The sequence below is a fragment of the Arachis ipaensis genome, chromosome B03, assembly GCF_000816755.2.
Source record: "Arachis ipaensis cultivar K30076 chromosome B03, Araip1.1, whole genome shotgun sequence".
Taxonomy (NCBI): Eukaryota; Viridiplantae; Streptophyta; class Magnoliopsida; order Fabales; family Fabaceae; genus Arachis; species Arachis ipaensis.
Genome location: NC_029787.2, coordinates 37,041,594 through 37,051,915, shown reverse-complemented (window position 1 = coordinate 37,051,915; position 10,322 = coordinate 37,041,594). Strand labels below are relative to the sequence as shown.

The 10,322-nt window shown below is 31.5% G+C and overlaps 1 pseudogene; it reads left to right on the top strand.

Annotated features, from left to right (window-relative positions):
- Nucleotides 8,438–9,341, top strand: LOC107632970 (annotated as a pseudogene).

Sequence of the window (10,322 nt, the reverse complement as noted above, 5' to 3'; positions counted from 1 at the left end):
ATGCAAGAGAAAAATACCTAAACTTTAATAGAAAAACACAAAAAAATTAATTAAAGAATACAAGATATAACTTGATTATCAATAAAATTATTTTATGTTTATCATCAATAAATGTATGTATTTTTTTCATATATTTTTTTGTCAAAATAATGTGTTTAGCTCCAAATATTATTGTGTTTATCATCACAATATTTCTATTTTTATTGTCAATAAATTATGTATTTTTTTTTCAAAAGATCGTAGATTTACCTTCAACAATGTTTTGTATTTATCATAACAAAAACTTTGGATTTTTTTCTCAATAAATTTCTGTGTTTTTTTCTATGTTTTTTTTCAAAGAATTATATTTACTCTCAAAAAATTTCTATGTTTATCACCACAAAATTTTTGTATTTTTTCTTTATCTTTTTTTAAAAGAAAATTGTGTTTATTATCACAAATTTATGCATTTATTGCCAATAAATTCCAGCTTTCACTACTGAAATATTATTAAACATTACAAAAGGTCGGCCAAACAGCTAACTTTAGTATCAGCTGAGAAGATGACACAAGATCGACCAAATAGCTAGCTAATTTTAGTATCAGCTAAGATGATAACATAAGATCGGCCAAATAGCTAGCTAGTGTTAGTAACAACCAATTTTAGTAATAACTAAGATGATGACATAAGGTCGACTAAACAACTAAAAGGTTGGCTAAACAACTAATTTTAGTAGCAGCTAAGACGAAGACATAAGGCCGTCCAATTCCCTTTCATAAACTTCGACTAATTTTACCGACGACTCATGGTCTATAGTAATAATAAATAACTTCAGCGATTTCCTAAATGTCGATAGTAACGAACGACAGTGCACTACTAAATTTTAAACATTTAGTAACATTTGTCTCTTAACATTTATTAAAATATTAGTAGTTATGACAAAATTACTTATTAAGTAACATTTATGCTAAAATGTTACTAAATACATTTATTTTTTTAAAAATGTTACCTATTCCTAATCACTTATTTACATTCACAGGAAACAAGCAAAACTCCCTGCTCGCAAAATCAAAATCTCTCACTCCTCATATCCGAATCTCGCTCATGCTTCACGCGTTGATCTCGATTCTCGATCTTGATATCACTCTTGCTCACACTTCGCCTCCTTAATCTCTCACTCTGCCTCCTTCATCTCACGATCTTCCTCCTTATTTCCATCATGATTACTACAATGCTCTGTACTTCAAACACAGGCTACCTCTAATTCACTTTGTTATTCAAATTCTCATCTCAAATTTAAGAGCAACCTCACCGGTAAGCATTTTCTCCCTTAATAACTGGCCATGAAAAGTTATCAGTGTAGGTCTTTCCCAAACAAAACTGGCAGTAGAAGTGTATCCTTTACGACTTTAATTACTCATGTTAGCAGAACAAGTCTTTTGGGTAATTAATTAAATTAGTTTAATAATTGATTGGTACAACAAAAACTACTTACATAAACGTTAAAATTATGCACTTCTCGTTGTTTTTTTTCTTATGTTATTGTTATTTCTTTTTCTTCTCTTCTAATTATTTTTTTAGTTTCTTTTTCTTCTCCTCAACTTTTATCTTCTTCCCTTTTCAAAGTTTATTAATGATATAAAATAACATTTTGTATCGTCTTATGTTTTCTTAAAAATAAATGGGTATTTTATCTAGACAAATCACTTTTTATGTTGAATTACACATAAATATAACAAAAGATATAAAAATTTTAATTAAAAAATACACAAATTATTTTAAACTATACAAAATATTTAGATGAATAATATAAAATAATAACACAAATTTTAATTAAAAATCATAAAAAATTTAGTTGAATAACACATAAACTATTTTAAATCATATAAATTTTTAGCTGAATATTTTTTTTCATATTTTTTTTTCAAAATAATGTCTTTAGCTTCAAATATTATTGTGTTTATCATCACAATATTTCTATTTTTATTGTCAATAAATTATGTATTTTTTCTTTTTTTTTTCAAAAAGTCGTGAATTTACCTTCAACAAAGTTTTGAATTTATCATAGCAAAATTTTTGGATTTTTTTCTCAATAAATTCCTGTGTTTTTTCTATGTTTTTATTCAAAGAATTATGTTTACTTTCAAAAAAACTCTATGCTTATCACCACAAAATTTTGTATTTTTTTTATCTTATTTTTAAAGAAAATTGTGCTTATTATCACAAATTTACGCATTTATTGTCAATAAATTCCAGCTTTCACTACTGAAATATTATTAAACATTACAAAAGGTCGACCAAACAGTTAACTTTAGTATCAGCTGAGATGATGACACAAGGTCGACCAAACAGCTAGCTAAACAGGTAGCTAATTTTAGTATCAGCTAAGATTATGACATAAGATTGGCCAAATAGCTAGCAAATTTTAGTAACAACTAATTTTAGTAATAGCTAAGATGATGACATAAGGTTGACTAATCCCCTTTCATAAACTTCGACTAATTTTACCGACGACTCATGGTCTACAGTAATAATAAATAACCTTAGTAATTCCCTGAATGTCGATAGTAACGAACGACAGTGCACTACTCCATTTTAAACATTTAGTAACATTTATCTCTTAACATTTATTAAAATGTTAGTAGTTATGACAAAATTACATAGTAAGTAAAATTTATGTTAAAATGTTACCAAATACATTTATTTTTTTAAAAATGCTTATTCACATTCACAGGAAACAAGAAAAACTCCCCGTTCACAAAATCAAAATCTCTCACCCCTCACATTCAAATCTCGCTCATGCTTCACGTGTTTGCTTCGATGACGTTCTCGCTCTTGCTTGATCTCGATCTCAATCTCGCTCTTGCTTGATCTCGATTTTCAATCTCGATCTTGCTCGATATCGCTCTTGCTCGCACTACGCCTCCTTAATCTTTCACTCTACCTCCTCGATCTCACGATCTTCCTCCTTAGTTTCACCATGATTACTACAATGCTCTGTACTTTAACCACAGGCTACCTCTAATTCACTTTGTTCTTTAATTTCTCATCTCAAATTTAAGAGCAAGCTAATCGGTAAGCATTTTCTCTCTTATTTAATTTTTTCTATTCACTCCGTTCTTCAATTTCTTCACTCTTGCTGATTTTGATCCAGATATGAATTATCGCTACTCATTGTTGCTACCTCTGCTTGCTGCGCTTGCTATCATCATTGTCACCGTCGTTGTGCAGGTAGGCCATCCATTGATACTCAGTGTGCTAATTTAGGTTATGAATTCTTGACAGATCCTCAAAGTGCTATTTAACTTATTTCATAAAATTGATTTTCACCTTGTATTGGTAGTTGAGTATTTTAGATTCTTGACATGGATTTCATCTTGTTGTATTTTGTGTATAATTAGATTTTGTTCAGTTATAGCAGTAGATTCGTCTTATGCTGCAAATTTATAGAAGGCTAATTAGCAAAATTTGGTAAAAATGTTATTATTGTATCAATAAAATTATTTGATTCATCAATTATTCATTATTTTTAATACCTTAATGCAAATATCTTTAAAAGGATTTTTAGTCTTGCTGCTTCTGTACTTATGCATTCAGATTGTTTCAATAATTCTGAAGGAGTAATCATGGCATCTCAACATTTGTTAATATCTTCTAGCTATATATTATATTATATAATTGTCAATATACACAATATTAGTATTATTATCCTCTGTGACCCTGTACACAATATGTTGTTATATCGTGGCTAATGATATCTTGGGAAATAATAAAGTTCTTAAAAGTCAAGAAATAGATGAGATTTGGTGGATGGAAGACTGCTTCCAATGCATGAACACAATATTTATGGCGATTTATGTTTGCTTTCTTAATCTAGAAAGGTAGTTGGCAGTTATTTTAATTACTGATATCATGCCTTCCTCTAGAAGCATGGCCAAGGGTGGACCTGTTAAGGACGAGCTCGAGACCAAGAAGCCAACGCCGCCACAGCAGTAGAATCATGCTGCCGCATCTGCATCGGCAGCTGTGACGCTTTCTTTGGCTTCAGCTGCGACTAAGAAGGGGTGTTCGGCAAAGAAGAAGAAGAAATAGGGATTCAAGAGTATTAGCATGATGGAGAGGTTCAATTGTAGGGCGAGGGATTCGTATGAGATATTGTTAGATGAGAACGGGTGGAAGGGTTTCACACAGAGCAATGCAAAGATCAGCATCTTCGATGGTTCTGTTATCGAAACCAACAGGGAGTTGCAGGAAGCTAAGTTGATTGTTCAGAAATGGAGGTTCGGAACCTCGCCTGATGGTGTTCATTTGTTGGTATGACCTTGTTCATTTCATTTCATTCTTTTCTTAATGTAGAGATTTGAATGCATGCATGTAAATAAAATGGTGATTGAAATTGTTATCGGTGAAGCTTGTGTTGGAGGAGCCTGAACCTGGGGTTACTGTTGTCAAGCTCACACATAATGATGTTCCTAAAGAATATAGGTGAGCTTATTTTTTAATTGCAATTGGTTATTGGAAGGTTTGTTTTGAGTTTTACATAGTAACAATATTCATGCTTTGTGATTTCACCATAGAGTATAGACAAAGGTAGATAGAAAAAATAGTCTCCCCATTATAGCATATAGAATAATCGACTTTACCAATGTCAACATGAAAAAAAACTGAAAAAAAGATGTGGCTTACAGATACAAATTGACTTTGAATTGTAAACAAAGAAGAATTCCTCAACACACATGGCATCATATGATGTCATGCATAACACAATAATTAGAAATTGAAGCAAGCAACTATATATATAGTTTGAGCATTAATTCTGTGCCTTCTCCTTCTCTTTGCATCGCTATGCTTCTTCTTTATACTTATTATTGAAGGAGGGGACTTCACAAGCTCCCCCTTATCATTATCATCCATGCTGGAATTGTTTTTATTGAAAAGCCTCTAAATAATATCGACTTGTTATGAGCTTTGTGAAACTGCTACCAAGTTTGCCTCAATTTGTTGTTAATACTTGAAAGAAAATGTAGACCTAAAGGATATTCTAAATGAAATAGAGTTCCTTTAGGTGAGTATAACAGTTGAGGACTAATGATTGGAGTAGAAAAGGATCCATCACTATCTAATTTTGTTCTGCTATTTCTGCTTTGAATGTAATAATACATGATTATTCTTTTCTACTTAATACTGCTTGTTCTGCTTGAATGGATTACTACATCAAACTGGTATCCATGCTAATACTACTTTCATGCATATTACAATTATTTGTTTAGATAGAAGATTCTTCTATTTTTTCTTTCATGCATCAACTATAAACTATATATCTTTGAGCTTTGTCCTTGAGATTTTATCTTACGCACTTTCTATAATTGTTATATTGTTACGGCAAACTAGAAAGACAAAGCTTTAAGGTCAAGCATCTCAATGAGAGATATTATCTATGAACAAGAAGAGCAAATTGGATTAGGTCTTCGTCAATCCCGATCAATATCAACTGTGAAGGAAACAAGTTAGGAAACTGAGTTTATTTTTTGACTTTTTGACCTTAAATTGGATAGGTTCGATTTGTGGTTTTGCTTTTTGTGTTCTTAACTGAGATATACAGCTCATAAGAACATTCACAGTGCCTAGATTTCTCTCAATTCCATTCAACGTCGCTGTGTTAAAGTCTACACTGCTGAATCTATTCCTGTCACTAGGTTATTTCCCTTTCTTCTTTTTTTCTATGTTTTTTTAATTACTCTTATTTTACTTTAATGATTTGTGGTGTTGTTAATAGATTTGTGCCACCTGAAAACTTTGACCTGGCATTGTTAACCTTTGAACTGGAATTCATTAAAAAAGGAACAAAGAGTGAACAAGTACGTTTGACTTTTAAGTTAATTGATTTGTTTGTTTCCAATTGGACTACTCTAGGATTGAAAATTGCTTATGATACTCTGTCTGGCTTGTAGATTGATGCTCCCCAACAGTCTAAGCAACTTCGGAAAAGGTTCGCAAACCAGGTTAGTCCTTCTTGAGGCTTCTTATATATTCCATGTCATTAATTGGACAATTTTGAGTGTGCAAAGTGATAGTTTTTGTGGCCTTTTAGTTGTTGCTTATTAGTCATTTAATTCTAGTCTTTTGTTTTACTGATCTAATAGCTTCCCTAATGTCTGATTATGAAAACTTTCTAGCATTTTGAAAATTTGCCTCATTATTAGCCTCTTAGGGTCTGAATTTGAATATAACAGACCCAAATAAAGCAACCTCTCAGCTTCTTCAATAGTATATCCACTCTTAGCCTTCATTCACTGATCAACAGTATTAATTGGCCAAGGAAAGTTATTAGTGCAAGTCTTTCCTAAACAGAACTGGCAGTAGAGATGTATTCTTTACGACTTTAATTACTTATGTTAGTAGAACAAGTTTTTTGAGTAATTAATTAAATTTAATTAAATTAGTTTTATAATTAATTGATACAACAAAAACTACTTACATAAACGTTAAAATTATGCACTTTTCATCTTTTTTTTTTCTGATGTTATTGTTACTTCCTTTTCTTCTTCTTCTAATAATTTTTTTAGTTTCTTTTTCTTCTCCTCAACTTTTATCTTCTTCTCTTTTCAAAGTTTATTAATGATATAAAATAACTTTTTTGTATCATCTTATGTTTTCTTAAAAATAAATGGGTATTTTATCTAGACAAATCACGTTTTATGTTGAATTACACATAAATATAACAAAAGATATAAAAATTTTAATTAAAAAATACACAAATTTTTTTTAGACTATACAAAATTTTTAGATGAATGATATAAAATAATAACACAAAAAATTTAATTAAAAAATATAAAAAAATTAGTTGAATAACACATAAACTATTTATTTTATTATCAGCTAAGATGATCACATATGATCGGCCAAATAGTTAGCTAATTTTAGTAACAACTAATTTAGTAATAGCTAAGATGATGACATAAGGTCGACTAAACAACTAAAAGGACGGCTAAACAACTAATTTTAGTCACAGCTAAGACGATGACATAAGGTCGGCCAATCCCCTTTCATAAACTTCGACTAATTTTACTGACGACTCATGGTCTACAGTAATAATAAATAAATTTAGCGATTCCCTGAATGTCGATAGTAACGAACGATAGTGCACTACTATATTTTAAACATTTAGTAACATTTATCTCTTAACATTTATTAAAATGTTAGTAGTTATGACAAAATTACATATTAAGTAACATTTATGCTAAAATGTTATCAAATACATCTATTTTTTTAAAAAAATGCTTATTCACATTCACAGGAAACAAGCAAAACTCCATGCTTGCAAAATCAAAATCTCTCACTCGTCACATTCAAATCTCACTCATGCTTCACGCGTTTGCTTCGATGTCGATCTCGCTCTTGCTTGATCTTGATCTCAATCTCGCTCTTGCTTGATTTCGACTGTCGATCTCGATCTCGCTTGATATCACTCTTGCTCGCACTTCCCCTCCTTAATCTTTCACTCTGCCTCCTTGATCTCACGATCTTCCTCCTTAGTTTCATCATAATTACTACAATGCTCTGTACTTCAACCATAGGCTACCTCTAATTCACTTTGTTCTTCAATTTCTCGTCTCAAATTTATAAGCAAGCTCACCGGTAAGCATTTTCTCTCTTATTTAATTTTTTCTATTCACTCCGTCCTTCAATTTCTTAACTCTTGCTGATTTTGATCCAGATATGAATTATCGCTACTCGTTGTTGCTACCTCTGCTTGCTGCACTTGCTATCATCATCGTCACCGTCGTTGTGCAGGTAGGCCATCTGTTGATACTCAATGTGCTAATTTAGGTAATGAATTCATGACAAATCCTCAAAGTGCTATTTAACTTATTTCATAAAACTGATTTTCACCTTGTATTGGTGGTTGAGTATTTTAGATTCTTGACATGGGCTCCATCTTGTTGTATTTTGTGTATAATTGGATTTTGTTCAGTTATAGCAGCAGATTCGTTTTATGCTGCAAATTTATAGAAGGTTGATTAGCAAAATTTGGTAAAAATAATATTACTGTATCAATAGAATTATTTGATTCATCAATTATTCATTATTTTTAATACCTTAATGCAAATATCCTTAAAGGGATTTTTAGAATTTGTTGCTTATGTACTTATGCATTCAAATTGTTTCAATAATTCTGAGGGAATAATCATGGCATCCCAATATTTGTTAACATCTTTTAGCTATATATTATATTATATAGTTGTCAATATACACAATATTAGTATTATTATCCTCTGTGATCTGTACATAATATGTTGTTATGTCGTGGTTGAAGATATCTTGGGAAATAATAAAGTTCTTAAAAGTCTAGAAATAGATGAGATTTGGTGGACTGAAGCCTGCTTCCAATGCATGAACACAATATTTATGGTGATTTATGTTTGCTTTCTTGATCTAGAGAGGTACTCGGCAGTTATTTTAATTATTGATAGCATGCCTTCCTCCAGAAGCATGGCCAAGGGTGGACCTGTTAAGGACGAGCTCGAGATCAAGAAAGCCAACACCGCCACAACAGCAGAATTATGTTGTCGTAGCTGCATTGGCGGCTGTGACGCCTTCTTTGGCTTCAGCTGCGGCCAAGAAGTAGCGTTCGATGAAGAAGAACAAGAAAGAGGGATTCAAAAGTATTAGCACGACGGAGAGGGTCAATTGTAGGGCGAGGTATTTTCTATGAGATATTGTTAGATGAGAACGGGTGGAAGGATTTCATGCAGAGCAATGTAAAGATCAGCATCTTCGTTGGTTCTATTATTGGTACCAACATGGAGTTGCAGGAAGCTAAGTTGATTGTTCAGAAATGGAGGTTCGGAAGCTGGCCTGATGGTGTTTATTCTTTGGTATGACCTTGTTCATTTCATTTCATTCTTTTGTTAATGTAGAGATTTGAATGCATGCGTGTAAATAAAATGGTGATTGAAATTGTTATAGGGGAAGCTTGTGTTGAAGGAGCCTGAACCTGGGGTTACTGTTGTCAAGCTCACACATAATGATGTTCTTGAAGAAGATATGTGAGCTTTTTTTTTAATTGCAATTGGTTATTGGAAGGTTTGTTTTGAGTTTTATATAGTAACAGTATTCATGCTTTGTGATTTCACCATAGAGTATAGACAAAGGTTGATAGAAAAAATAGTCTCCCCATTATAACTTATAGAATAATCAACTTTATCTATGTCAACATGGAAAAAAAAAAGAAAAAAAGACGTGGCTTACAGATACAACTTGACTTTGAATTGTAAACAAAGAAGAATTCCTCAACACACATGGCATCATATGATGTCATGCATAACACAATAATTAGAAATTGAAGCAAGCAACTATATATATAGTTTTGAGCATTAATTCTGTGCTTTCTCCTTCTCTTTGCCTCGCTATGCTTCTTCTTTATACTTATTATTGAAGGAGGGGACTTCACAAGCTCCCTCTTATCATTATCATCCATGCTAGGATTGTTTTTATTGAAAAGCCTCTAAATAATATCGACTTGTTATGAGCTTTATGAAACTGCTACCAAGTTTGCCTCAATTTGTTGTTAATACTTGAAAGAAAATGTAGACCTAAAGGATATTCTAAATGAAATAGAGTTCCTTTAGGTGAGTATAACAGTTGAGGACTAATGATTGGAGTAGAAAAGGATCCATCACTATCTAATTTTGTTCTGCTATTTCTGCTTTGAATGTAATAATACATGATTATTCTTTTCTACTTAATACTGCTTGTTCTGCTTGAATGGATTACTACATCAAACTGGTATCCATGCTAATACTGCTTTCATGAATATTACAATTATTTGTTTAGATAGAAGATTCTTCTATTTTTTCTTTCATGCATCAACTATAAAATATATATCTTTGAGCTTTGGCCTTGAGATTTTATCTTACGCACTTTCTATAATTGTTATATTGTTACGGCAAACAAGAAAGACAAAGTTTTAAGGTCAAGCAGCTCAATGAGAGATATTATTTATGAACAAGAAGAGCAAATTGGATTAGGACTTCGTCAATCCCGATTAATATCAACTGTGAAGAAACAAGTTAGGAAACTGAGATAATTTTTTGACTTTTTGACCTTAAATTGGATAGGTTCAATTTGTGGTTTTTCTTTTTGTGTTCTTGACTGAGATATACAGCTCATGAGAACATTTGTAGTGCCCAGATTGCTTTCAATTCCATTCAACGTCACTGTGTTAAAGTCTCTGTTGCAGAATCTATTCCTGTCACCAGGTGATTTTCTTTTCTTCTTTTTTTTTCTATGTTTTTTTAATTACTCTTATTTTACTTTTATGATTCGTGTTGTTGTTAAT